This window comes from Perna viridis, chromosome 5 (genome assembly GCF_037379345.1).
Source record: "Perna viridis isolate PV_CMFRI_1.1 ecotype Kerala chromosome 5, ASM3737934v1, whole genome shotgun sequence".
NCBI lineage: Eukaryota > Metazoa > Mollusca > Bivalvia > Mytilida > Mytilidae > Perna > Perna viridis.
In genome coordinates, this window is record NC_142449.1 from 17,030,172 (window position 1) to 17,044,230 (window position 14,059).

Genomic DNA, 14,059 nt, shown 5'->3' on the forward strand with positions numbered 1-14,059 from the left:
ATGGTCCCCTGTAGGAAATTACATATAGATATAACATTGGGTTACCCATGGTCCTCTGTAGGAACATACATATAGATATAACATTGGGTTACCCATGGTCTCCTATAGGAACATACATATAGATATAACATTGGGTTACCCATGGTCCTCTATAGGAACTTACATATAGATATAACACTGGGTTACCGGTGCCTAAGAAGCCCGCCATTTTCAATATGCGTAAAATATTACAGAGTATCCGACTTGGCCCCAAATTACAGGTTTGCGATCGTATTTTGTTGGCCTCAGCGTACATGTAGCTCTCTAAAATCATTGTTTTACCACGATTCCACTACGATCTTCTACAGATAATGACGGTCTTGGAGACAGTTGTGAATCTCGGGGTTGGTGTTACTGGGTTGCTATTTTGCATAATTCGCTGAGTCGCTCGTATATCAGGTCCGTTAGTGATCCAAAGTGGAAAACTATGGCACAGGAAACAAATAAGTATGTCCTCAAAGCAGATATGATAATGCTATATGATCTTGTATTTATCAATAAGTTCGTAATAGCGATCATGGCATGTTAGATTAACGACATCATAGTCAAGTTACATCAGCTTATTTTTCAGAATAAGGAAATAGTGAATTATATTGGTAGAGACGTCAATATTATTCCAATTTTTTATCCGTTTTGCGTAATTTGATTAAATTTCTAGCAGTGTCTAGATAGTTGTATGAAGTACTTTGATACATGTGGATAAGGCAAGCGTCTAGATACTTGTGAGAAGTATCCAGGAGCTCGTGAAAAGTTTCTGGATAGTTTTGAGAAGCATCTTGAAGCCTTGAAAAATACCTAGATGGTTGTGAGAAGCACCTAGATACTTGTGAGAAGCATCCAGATGCTTGTGCGAAGTATCTAGCATCTAGATACATGTGAGAAGTACCTAGGTAGTTGTGAGAAATATTTAAATAGTTGTGAGAAGAATCTAGATAGTCGTGAGAAGCATCTAGATGCTTCTGAGAAGTATCGTAATAGTTGTGGTGAGCATCTAGATGCTTGTGAGAAGTATCTAGATGGTTTCGAAAGTATCTAGATGATTGTGAGATGCATTTTCCGAACGATCAAATATGTCAAGAACTGATGGAGAACAAAGAGCCGAAAGGACCTCACCTAACCAGTAGAGCGAAAATGATCTAAGCACAGAGTTTTGTGTATAAGGGAGTTACTCCTTTTAATATTTCATTATTTATGATATGTTTGTTTAAAATTACATCATTTGATTCAAAGTGTTTATCTAGATGTAATTAGTACACTTAAGGACACTTTCATTTTTTCGATCAGATTTTTCAGTTTGATTTTGCAGCAAATACCTTTTTGGACCACTTTACTAAAGTCTTACCCCTACCAATATTTGTCAGAACATAACTGTTTAGGCAAAAGACCACCTTAAATATTGCTCAAAGCATTTCTAAACAGAATATAGACAACTCAATTCGTAATATGTACGCTGTATAAGCTACAGCAGCATTTGCTGAATCTTTGACCCAGCAAAATACTTTTTGGGATAAAATTAACACTTTCAAGTGCATGTAAGACAGACATTGGTGCATCCCAGTCAATTGATGAAATATTTCCAAAGCCAAAAAAAATAATGTTATGTTTTCGAGCACTATTCTAAAATTGTGTAGGGTCGGTAGGTAGGGATTTTTATTTTCATTTGATATTTTTTATATGAAATAAGTCATAAAGGTACAATGAAAACCAAATCTGGAAAGACTAAACACGTAATAGACTTAGTCCACAGCCTAATCCCTTTTGGAATTCGGCGCATGAGTATTGTTTTGACAGAGGTGGTAAATACAAAAAAATATCTCAAGTGCCGAATTCCAAAAAGGGATTTTCCATGACCAAGAGCACACTCATGGCATGTGTGTTTTCAATTATCTTTTTTTTTCTGAAATACAATCGACGGCAAAATTTTTATTCTTCAAAATCTCAAATAAAAACCTTTGAGTAGGGGGTCTGAAGGAGGGTCATTAGGATGACCGGAAACAGTTTTAGGCCTAAACGGATGGTCTATTTATTTACTCCAGTAGTGCTAGAGATTGTCTTGCAAGCTTTTTTCTGACTTGGCTTGGGGTATCCCAACCTCTTACATCAATTTTCTATATATATTTTTCAGGCTACAAATGTATGTGACTATTTAGAATCAGATTAAATTGTTTGATACAAGATTTAGTTGAAATATTGATTTTGAAGTGTTAATTGTGAACCAGTACCGATGGATTTAGCCTTAAAGTCCTTTATATGCCGGTATTGTATTTTTGTCTCAATCATAAGAATTTCAAATGTTTTTCGTTGAGTACATGACTGTATGTGGGAAAAATTTCCACTATGCAGTTTTATTCTCCTTTGTTAGAGAACTGTTTAACTAGAACAAATATAAAAACAAAGACATTATAGATGTAAATTCTTAGCAAATCATACACTACTAATTTGGTCCTAAGGAAGAGTAATTCACAGGCTTTTTAGGGAATTGAAAATGGAGCATGTCCAATTCCGTCTTTTCTGGACGATGCGAAAAAAAAACACATTCAACCTACCGGTGCACCTTGGCCATACTCCCAGTTTTAAGTGGAGGTCGAGTTTCTCATTTACTTCTGCATCATTTTAGTTACTTTATGTTCATTTTTTCCATGTCTGGTCTTTGTCCCTGGATTACATCCCTTTGATTTCCGCTAGAATTTTGGTTCCATTGGTTACTCTTAATTCAACACAAAACGCATGTATGTTCAAATTTGCTCTTTGGGCAATACCAGTCTGCGTCCATACTTGCGCTCGGACAATATCAGTCTGCGTCCATGATTCCAGTGTTGGAAAATGTCATGGTGTGTGTAACCCCTCCCCCTTTTGTATGCAGCTCGTTTTTAGAGCGTAAGCAATACTTCTGCAGGCGCAAGAATCCTAAATTTAACCTATACGCCGGATTTACTGTGTAAAGTTTAAAAATTTTAGGCTGGAGACGCTGTCGTTTTTTAGAGTACCATAAAATCAAGGGTCGGGGTACATCCCCATCATTCATATTAGTAAATAAAGATGTTAAAAACCTACCTGCTTAACTTAGTCACACCTTCTTGTCAATAAAAAGGCATAGGTATTGATTATCTGGATACGATTAAAACAATGAATAACGAAATATAGAAATATGGCAGAAACACACAAAATATAAAAACACAATTTTGACCCCATACGCTACAAGACAAACCCATTCCTCCAAAAAATTGTTATTCAGACTAATACAGCCAATAACAATCCAACCCGTGTCTAGACAACACGACACGTAAAGACATAAGAATGTGTTTTTATTTAAGGATCTTGATTATAATAACTTTCCGTTTACATAGAGTATATTCTCATGACTTCTTTGCATATCATTAGCATGAATCCAATACCTTCTTCTCAATAATTAAATGTATCAGGAATAATACACGTACATACATCTGAAATAAATTTTGGTAATTGTCATAGAAGTTTACTCTATCATTTTAAAATTATAGTGCATGTATAGCATAGCTTCACTAAGAGTAAATAAACAGTGAATTAGAAAAAAAATTATCAATCAAAATGGAGCACATTTTTTCATTCTTTCTGGTTATCAAAAAAGGCAATACCTGATCATTTAGTTCTTCCCCGGTCTTTCAAGTAAAGATGTCTGAAACATAGACACTGGGATATGGTTCGCATTGTCCAAAAACTTCCAAAAAGTTCAAATTGGGAATCCTGAATAACCGTATGTTATATCTATATGTATGTTCCTATGGAGGACCATGGGTAACCCAATGTTATATCTTATGTATGTTCCTATTGGGACCATGGGTAACCTAGTGTTATATCTATATGTATGTTCCTACAGAGGACCATGGGTAACCCAGTGTTATATCTATATGTATAGGGGACCATGGGTAACCCAATGTTATATCTTATGTATGTTCATATTGGGGACCATGGGTAACCCAGTGTTATATCTATATGTATAGGGGACCATGGGAAACCCAATGTTATATCTTATGTATGTTCCTATTGGGACCATGGGTAACCTTGTGTTATATCTATATGTATGTTCCTACAGAGGACCATGGGTAACCCAGTGTTATATCTATATGTATAGGGGACCATGGGTAACCCAATGTTATATTTTATGTATGTTCCTATTGGGGACCATTGGTAACCAATATCATATCTATTTGTATGTTCCTATATATATGGCCATGGGTAACCCAATGTTATATCTGTATGTTTGTTCCTATGGAGGACCATTGGTAACCCAATATTATATCTCTATGTTTTCTCCTACAATGGGTAACCCAATGTTATATCTATTCTATATGTATATGTTCCTTCAGATAGAATAAACACTGTCTTTTATAAGCTGTTTATATCTATATCATCTACTAAGAAGCTCTTAAGAATTAAACGAAGTTTCTGATTTTTTTTAAAGATTCACATAATAATTATATCTATGAATTGGGGTTTCAATGTAATATTTTACATTACAGCAGTCAAGTATTGTAAATCCTTTATTTATATATGTGTGTTAGTGTGCATGCGTGTAAGTAATTATTTAGTGATAATTTTTCGGCAAAAAAAACCTTTTATTTTCTATGCAACAATCCCACGTTTTTATAAAGTGAAAGTAGATATAAGAAAACCTTCAATATGTGTAAACTAGTACGCAATCATCCGGCACTATTTAAGGGGGATCTCTGGTCACCGTTGAGCGACAGAAATATCCTCGTGCGAATTACACACTCAAAAAGCTAAAAACCAAATATGAAGTTCATTTTAACTGTTTTACAAAGGATTTCCAGGACTGCTGGATTTTCTCATCAGATAGGTCATTGTTTTTCTTTAGTCACCTTCTCCCGTGTAATGATAGAAAAACTGTATAAAACGTTTGAAAAAATAGTTTACTATAATTCTGCCGATTTCAATGAACGGCGGAACGGAATTCCAACCTCTTACATTGTAGGAGTGGCATGGTATCCTGCGACCACCAAGGCGGTTTTTAGTTGTATAGAAAAAGTCGAATAAATCTGCTGGAGTTACTTCGCCTTGATTGAAAGTATTCTCAAATGCTTAATCCCCTGATTCCTAGCTGCTGATACATGTAAATCGATTGTGCGTACATTTAAATATACATCTAAAATTAGAATGTTTACAATGGAAGAACATATACCTTTGGTACCAACTATCGTGTTTCTTTTTGTATTTTGTTCAACCCTAGAATTAATTTCCGAGCGAAATATAAAACTTCTGTTGGTGATCAAATGAAGTAAACAAATTTAAAAAAAAAAACGAACGAAATGTCGATGAACCACGAACATTGATTTCCAACGAATTAAATACTTTTACAGTACCGTGAACTTTTCAACTGTGAAATCGTAACACTCGTCACAAAGAAACTTATAAGCTCACCTATGCTTACCCATCAAATGATACCAATTATTCTTGTTACTCGAATCAAATTGATTTTATCTTTAGCTTTTCACATTTTTTTGTGTTTCTTAAGATAACTCGGTGATACATAATTTGTTGTCAATTTTTTTTTTTAAATTTATTTATTGATTTGCAAAGTTAATAGATTAATCACCAAAAGCCAGTTTAGTATGATTCGATACGTACAATGTATCTTTATGCAATAAGCAAGTTGATCGGAACATCTGACTTTTAGATATGATCAATGCTTTGAATTTTTGAATCAACAATGTTTTTAATCGATTTGGTAATGCTCTAGACAGACATGTTGTTGTTATGTAGTTCTGATTGTGTTCCTTTCATAGCCGTTCTGTCTCTCTGCTGTTACGAATCACAGTTCATGGCTAGTTCTTAAAGATCCACCAAAACATAAATGTGTTGAGTGAATTTGAATTTGATAGTACTATTATTTCTAGGTATCTAAAAATACATCCAGGAGAGGCATAAATGATGCTCTAAAACGCCATCTCCGCTGGCTCCGCCCTGGACCCCCAGACCCCCTGCCGTAATTTTGCCTACACTTCAATTTGGCCTCAGCTACGCGCCTGGTAATTAGCGCGCTATAAAACTGGTGTGTTCCCATTTCGCCTTAGCTATGAATAACAGTTAAAAAGAGATAAAAAAAGTACTAAGGCGAAATGGGAATTTTTATATTTTTATGTTGTAAAAACAAAACACTAAACAAATGTGGTGTCGTTAGAATGATTAAGGCAAAATAATTATAAAATCAATTTTTATAGGCTTTTTTTTTCTTTTTTAAGCCACTAATTTAAAATATCTGAATACTTTTTCAAGTTATGATTGGTCTTAATAAAAATTCATTTAAAAAATACTGATAATATATATATATATATAATTTGTTTCATATTTTACACAAACAATTTAGGGACTATTAAAAAAATTAGTTCGAAAATGAGATATGATTTTTTTTTTAAACAAATCTAATGACTGTATATGTATATGATTGAATAGTTACTATCGAAGTACTGATTAAACATGTACACATATAATTGAGAATTAACTTATACATAAAGACAAAATCACTTCGGAGATTTAAAAGACTTGGACTTTGGAGATGCAGCCCCACCATCTCGAAGCCTCACTGATTGTTACATATGTTCTATGAACCTTCACAATTGTGCCCGCTGACCTCAGCCTGATACTGTCTTCTGCTGTTTTTGTTTTTAATTTTGTTCTGCAGGAATCATGCTTTTATTACGGTTTTGCTCATTCTTTGTTGTACGTTTCATATGAACATTTTAATTTGCCTCTTCATTGTTTTATGCTTATAAATATTTGGATGTGCTTCTCTGAGTTAAATTGCTATCATAGTTGTCAGTCATATCATATTTATTTTGAATTTTGTTCTTTAATAGTATCCATAAAAAGGTGATTTAAAACAGAAAATGAAAAGGCCATTCATAAAAAAAATATTAAGACAAAAACCACTTAAACACATCACAAAATATAAATAAATAAATTGACAAAAAAATATCAACAAGTAATACAAAGATTTACATATACATGTGTATATTAGGTTTAAATGCTATAAAAACACAACTTGCACTAAAAATCACATGTTTACACAAGTTCCCATGTCGCCTTAGTTCACTCCAAATTTTACTAAGGCGAAATGGGGATAATTTTATTGTACCGAATTTGACAGCTAAGGCGAAATGGGAACAAGCCATAAAACTAAGGTTTAAACGTGCGTTTAAACGAACGCAAAACGATGTGTATACGCACGATAAACGATGCACGAACGCTAAAATGGGAAACGGGAACGTCTCAAGGAGTGTAATTGGCAAGAAAATGCTCTACAGAAATGTAATAGGAAATCTGATTTTTTTAATATTACAAGAAAAAAGTTCGGTGATTCCCTAATTTTCTTTGAAATATAAAAGAATGCCAGTAAATGTTCTTCATATAAATGCTATACTGTACTAGATTTTTGATAGTTAGCAAAACAGGGAAATTCCACTTGAATTCATTAATTCATATACAAATTGCCTTTATAAAGGCGCAATTACCTCTAAGTCAAGTTCAGTGAGATATGTTTAGTTTAAAATTAAATTCTAATTTATGTACATTTAATTTCATCTTCCAGAGAAACTAGGAAGACTTATCTACTAGAAATATTCGATACCTTAACCCACCTCAAAATGCCTATACCAACCCAGGACCATTCTGATGATTTCTTATTTTCCAGTTTTTACCCTTATATTGCCATTTGTTATGCGGAATTGACAGGGTTATGTTGCTACACGATTTAAGTCAATACTACAGAAGTTCTATGGTCGTCATCACGGACTCGTGGGTCGTTACGTTGTATACATCTGTACCATAAGAACCGATTTGTTCAACATGTCATAGTTTTTCGTTCCTCTTTCGTCTACCTCGGACTTGACTTTTTATGTGTAGCTCGGCGGGTGTCTCTAGAAAAGCAGAGGACGCTTATCCTACCGTTGCACCTGGTCCATGCTCCCAGTTTTTAATGGAGTCCGAGTTGCTCATTTAATATTTTTTTGTCTTTTGCTTTGTACATATTATTTTATTTTATGTTCTTTGTTTTGTGTGTCTGTGTGTGTCTGTTTTCCCAGTCTGGTCTTTGTCCTTGGATTACATTCTTTTGATTTCCTCTAGTATCTTGGTTTCTTTTTACTTCCGCCTAGATATTATCAGTTCGGTAATTGTGTTATTAACCTCTATTTATTATAAACTATGCAAAGTAATTGAAAATAATACCTTTTAATGCAACATTTTTAATACTTTATGATTAAGTCATGAATTTTGACAGGCATGGTTTTTGTAGGAATATTACTGTTGATTTTTTTCTACGATAAACCATGTGTGACATAATTTTTTGATATTAAAAGAACAGAAAAAAAAAACACTTCATAAATTTAGTACTTGCGATATCAAAGATCATGAAATAATAATAATAATAAAAAAGAACACAGTTATCCCCACCCGAAATGGGTACAAATCAGTACATGTTCATGAAAAAAAGAATCCTTAATTCTGGTCATGTGGTCATGCGGTCATGCAGCATCAAAGATTTATATTTTTTCTAACAATTTGAGCTTCTTAAAAAACTTCTAAAATCGCTGGTAGCTCTGGTCTTCAAAACCCTCATCTAATGGATTTAAAAAAGACATGTTCTTACAGTAATATAAATATTATATTTATTTGCTGCGCTATAAACTGTAAAGCGAAGATATTATAATATAAGGTAGACAAACTTATTTGCTCGATACATCTGTCTAGTCAAATTTACGATATAACTCCGCACATTTTCTTTTAAAATAAAAAGATAAATTTCCAGAATGTGACAAAATATTCTTCTGCGTAAAACACAAAGATTTCTTGTATGCCTGCACTCCGACAATTTATTGGTTTGGAAGCCGCCACGACGTTAGCCTACAAACGCTGAATGTTTATGAATTCGAGCTGTCTCCAGCTCTATACAGGGAAAATCAAATTAATGCTAGTGTCACCATGTAAATTAATCAAATCCAAGGCATTGGAGGTGTCATAGAAAAACCAGGAGAGCGGGTAATGAATATCTTTAGATTTCTGTCCGATTACACAGAAGACGTGTGGTAAATGTCTAAAATACAATAATAATTAGTTTTATGTGATTTTGGTCATAGCAAAGCATTGTAAACAGTATTGGCGAGTACCGGTATAATATTAATTAATGAATAAACTTAGTAGTGGTCTAAGGGCATTCTGATATCTGGTGTCAACTTGGAGTAACCTTATAAGAAATACTGTAGTCATGAAAATCACTTAATGAGCTATCATGAATGTTATCTTGACTTTGTGAAGTAGTTATGAACAGTAATAATATTTCATTCCACATTTGGCATATCCCTTGCTTGTAATAAAACAATCCAATATGAAAATGAGATGTTACTATTTCACTACACACCGTATTTATTAAAAATCTATCTTGCTGTTCATCAATGTCTAACCTAAATAAAAACATAGACGAACATTCATTTTAAATCACCAATTTCACGTTCAATGATCTATTACCTACATACTGAGTCTCTATTTTAATCATCTCCGGGACGTACCACTGTAGGTTACGGGACGTACCAATCGGAACTACTCGACTATTTCCGCTATACTAAAAATAACCTCAGATGCAGAAAGGAGAATTTCTTCTTGAAAAAAATTGCCGGAATTGTAGTCATACGCGAATCAAAGTAGTTCTATCCATCAGGTGGCGCTAAAAAATTTAGTTGGATATCACTAGAAATAAAGAACAACAACTCTGACTTAAAGCGCGAAGCGAGGAGTTAAGAAAAAAGTAATGATAAAAAAATTCAACCAGTTTAACTATAATTTCAGAACAGGTTTGGCCAAATTCTGGACAGATCCATCCACCTAATGCCTCCCAGATTTTTCTTTTGTGTAACTAGAAAGGCTGAAGTATTCCGATTGGGAACGTACCAGAGCAGATTACGGGACGTACCAGTGTAGACAAACTCCAAAGCAGTTCCAGTTCCGTACTGTTGACGTTCCTCTGGAATGGCAACTGAAGTGCCGGCATGGAAGAGGCCAATGCTCCAAAGTTTGCATTGTAGATTAGGGGACGTACCAGTGTAGGTTACGGGACGTATCAGTGCAGGTATTTGGACGTACTAATGTAGTTTACGTCACTGATTTCTAGACTGAGTCTCTATATTAAGCATCGGCGGGACGTACCAGTGTAGGTTACGTAACTGACTTCTAGACTGAGTCTCTATATTAAGCATCGCCGGGACGTACCAGTGTAAATTACGGGACATAAAAGTGTAGCTTACGGGAGGTACCAGTGTAGGTTACGTAGCTGACTTCTGGAGTACAATACATGTATATTCACTTCTACGCTTTAAAAGACAGGTTTTATTCCATGCCATTGTTTTCGTGACGGATATGAAATCCTTAGCTACTGGCAACAGTATCATTACTCATAGTTATTATGTACTTGATTAATTTCTTAAATCTGATCATATGTTTTTATGCCCCCGCGACAAACAGTGGAGGGCACATTAATTTACCCCTGTCCGTTCGTCTGTCCGTCCGTCCGGATTACACATGATCATGGTTTGTTCGGCTATCTCCTCGTACAGTTTTTGAACTACATCTAAAATATTTTACAGGATACTTCTGCACATGATGAAGGTGTGCAGGGCCAAATGATTTTGATTTTCATGAAATATTACGGAAATTGGTGATAGTTACACTTAGTCATTTCACTCAGAAAAATTTGGATCCTGGCTTGTCCGGCTATCTCCTCGTACAGTTTTTGAACTACATCTAAAATATTTAACAGGATATTTTACACAGGATGGAAGTGTGCAGGTCCAAAGGTGTTTGATTTTCGAGAAATATTACGAAACTGGGTGATAGTTACACTTTATCATTTTATTCAGAAATATATGGATCCTGTCTTGTCCTGCTATCTCCTCGTACAGTTTTTGAACTACATCTAAAATATTTAACAGGATATTTTACACAGGATGGAAGTGTGCAGGTCCAAAGGTTTTTGACTTTCGAGAAATATTACGAAACTGGGTGATAGTTACACTTCATCATTTTACTCAGAAATATATGGATCCTGGCTTGTCCTGCTATCTCCTCGTACAGTTTTTTTAACTACATCTAACATATTTTACAGGATACTTCTACACATGATAAAGGTGTGCAGGGTCAAAGGATTTTGTTTTTCGTGAAATATTACGGAAATTGGTGATAGTTAGACAGACATAAGGCTCTATGGCTTGTCCTGCTATATCATCCTGTAGTTTTTGAAATTAAAATATTTTTTGCAGGATGTTTCTACACATAATGATGGTGTGCAAGGTCATAGGATCTTGATTTTCATGAAATATTATGGAACTGGGTGATAGTTGGACTTTGGAATATTACGGAAATAAACCCAGTGCAACAAAGTTAGGGATTTATTATTGGGGTATTAACATTTTTATGTGTCCGTCAGTATGTCCATCAGTCCTCGTTTTCTCATCGAAAGTAATTTTGCAGTGCTGAGGCTAACATACCAAATATTCACTGCATCAACCAAGAATACATAACCTTTCTGAATCTGCAAACCATGTCGTCATACAAAAATGAACATGTTCTTAATTTGGCAAATCTAGCGAGCGGGGGCATCATTGGTGTCTTACAGACATCATTGATTTACTAACAAAATTCACTACTTACAAATGATGCGGGGACTTCTAGTTTTATATATTTTTTTGCATTACTTAAATGATAATTACATTGTCTTTTTGCTGTTTAAAACAAAATAATGATAGTTATAATAATAAGCCATATGATATTGGTATATAACATTGTTTAGTTACAATGTGCATGTTGTTAGATTTTCCCCTATCAGGAAAAAAACATCACATGTTGCAATTGATATGTGTTTTCTTCACATCAATATAAAAATGCAAGCTGTAGGTACCTGAAAAAATATATGAACATGTCACATAGTGCGAAAAAGTTACAACAAACAATAATTTAAAACTGAGAAAAAGCAGTTACTTTGTAACAAACGGTTAAGTTATGAGAGAATTTGAAAGGAAAAGAAAATATATGCTTGTTTAAATTCAGAGAAATAACAACCGTTCCTGAAACTAGTTTGTTAAAGGTAAATAAAGAATATTCATTCACATTAGTATTAATTCATGCCTATACACTCCTTGATACGTTCACGTTTCCCATTTTAGCGTTCGTGTATCGTTTATCGCGCGTTTACACATCGTTTTGAACGCACGATGAACGCACGATAGAAGCGTTCGTTTAAACGCATACTGGGAACGTTCATTTAAACGCACGATACGAGCGTTCGTTTATTTTTGTACTTTGATTTTTTCCTTGATTCAGCTGTTATTTTTATATATATTTTTTCTATTATTAATTTATATATTTTCGTTAATTCCATTTTCTATTTTTTCATTCGTCATTATATGTTAATATTATTATTTTTCATCGTTCGTATTTCGTGCGTTTATCGTGCGTTTGGTGAGCGTTTAGCGTGCGTTTAGGTATAATGCGTGCGGGAAACCTAAACGACTCAAGGAGTGGACTGTTCTTGGATATATACTTCTGTCCGGAACTTACCAGATATTTTAGAATCCATAATAAATTGACAGCATATAGACTATTATGTAATACACAGTGGTATTGTTGTAATCTTTCTGTAAATTAACCAAACTAATGGTATGGATACTTTTCGCCTGATTTGGAACTTTTATAAAACAATTGCAGCTACAATTTCTGACAGAACTTATGTGATTACCGTGTATCATGAAGTGTTAATCGAAAACAATATATATCAAATTCAGTGGTTTGTTTTATATGTAAGTGGTAAGTTTTAAAAACGAAGTAGACAATACCTTGTATATCACATTTAAACAAAATATTCAGGGCACTCTTGTTATTAACTAAGACGCTTTATTTTGATACATCCAATTATATTTTAGTACAGAGAAGTAGATAAATAATTATGCAAAAACAGAATTTGTTAGCAATATACATAGATTTGTTAGACAGTTCAACCAGGAGTACATTCACTGCTATTAATTTGTTTTATGCATTTGCATAACTTAAATCAAAGTACTCATGTACCGAATCAATTTACATCGATCGTTTGAGTTTTTACGCCTCAAATAATCGTTATATTGTAAAAATGTGGGATAAAAGGAAAGTACGGTATTCGAATTCAAACGTATCTTAACATAAGCTTATTGTTGTAAATGGATAATATTGAACTCTGTTTTATTTTTAAATTCGCCACTTGTTTACGACAAGGATTTATATATATATTGAACTACTTGATTTCAAAGGCCATTTTAAAAACACACATACACCAAAATTCATATTACATCGTAGCAGTGTGCCATTTTGCGTAATATTCAGGTTTACATATGGAACACCTAGATTCAATTCAATTTATCGACCTCCAGGTCGAGACTGTCTGTTGAATCACTCAAACTTAAGCCACAATTATTGACATAAATCATATCTTAAGAAATATGTTCCTCTCAACCAGCTATATTTCTCAGTTGATAAGCTTTATAGCTCAAATGCTACAAATTATTCTATAGACACCTATGGAAAGCGCTTAGTTTCTGGGTACCTAGTCCAGAGACACGTACATTAACAAAACAATAAAATCTTATAATATAATCTCAGGGGCTTGCTCTCACTATCAAATATCCAGCCTGACTAGTATAGAAGGCGAAAAGGGGGATCCCGGATTGGGTGGTAACTCGCTTCAACTCATTTCCCCTTAATAAAATCGAACATATTACTGTTGACTGCTCTGCAACCAATCTATTAGATAAACACAGGTATAACCACTAAATACTTCTTATTATATACAGTTGGGTTGCATATTTTATAGTGGGAGCAAGCCCCTGTGATATATTTTCACCAATCATGCCTGGTGCAGAAAACATTTCAGGCCCCGGAGCACCTATAGCTATATTTTAATAACATACACATGGCCAAAACAGTCAAATAGAATGATTATTGCAAA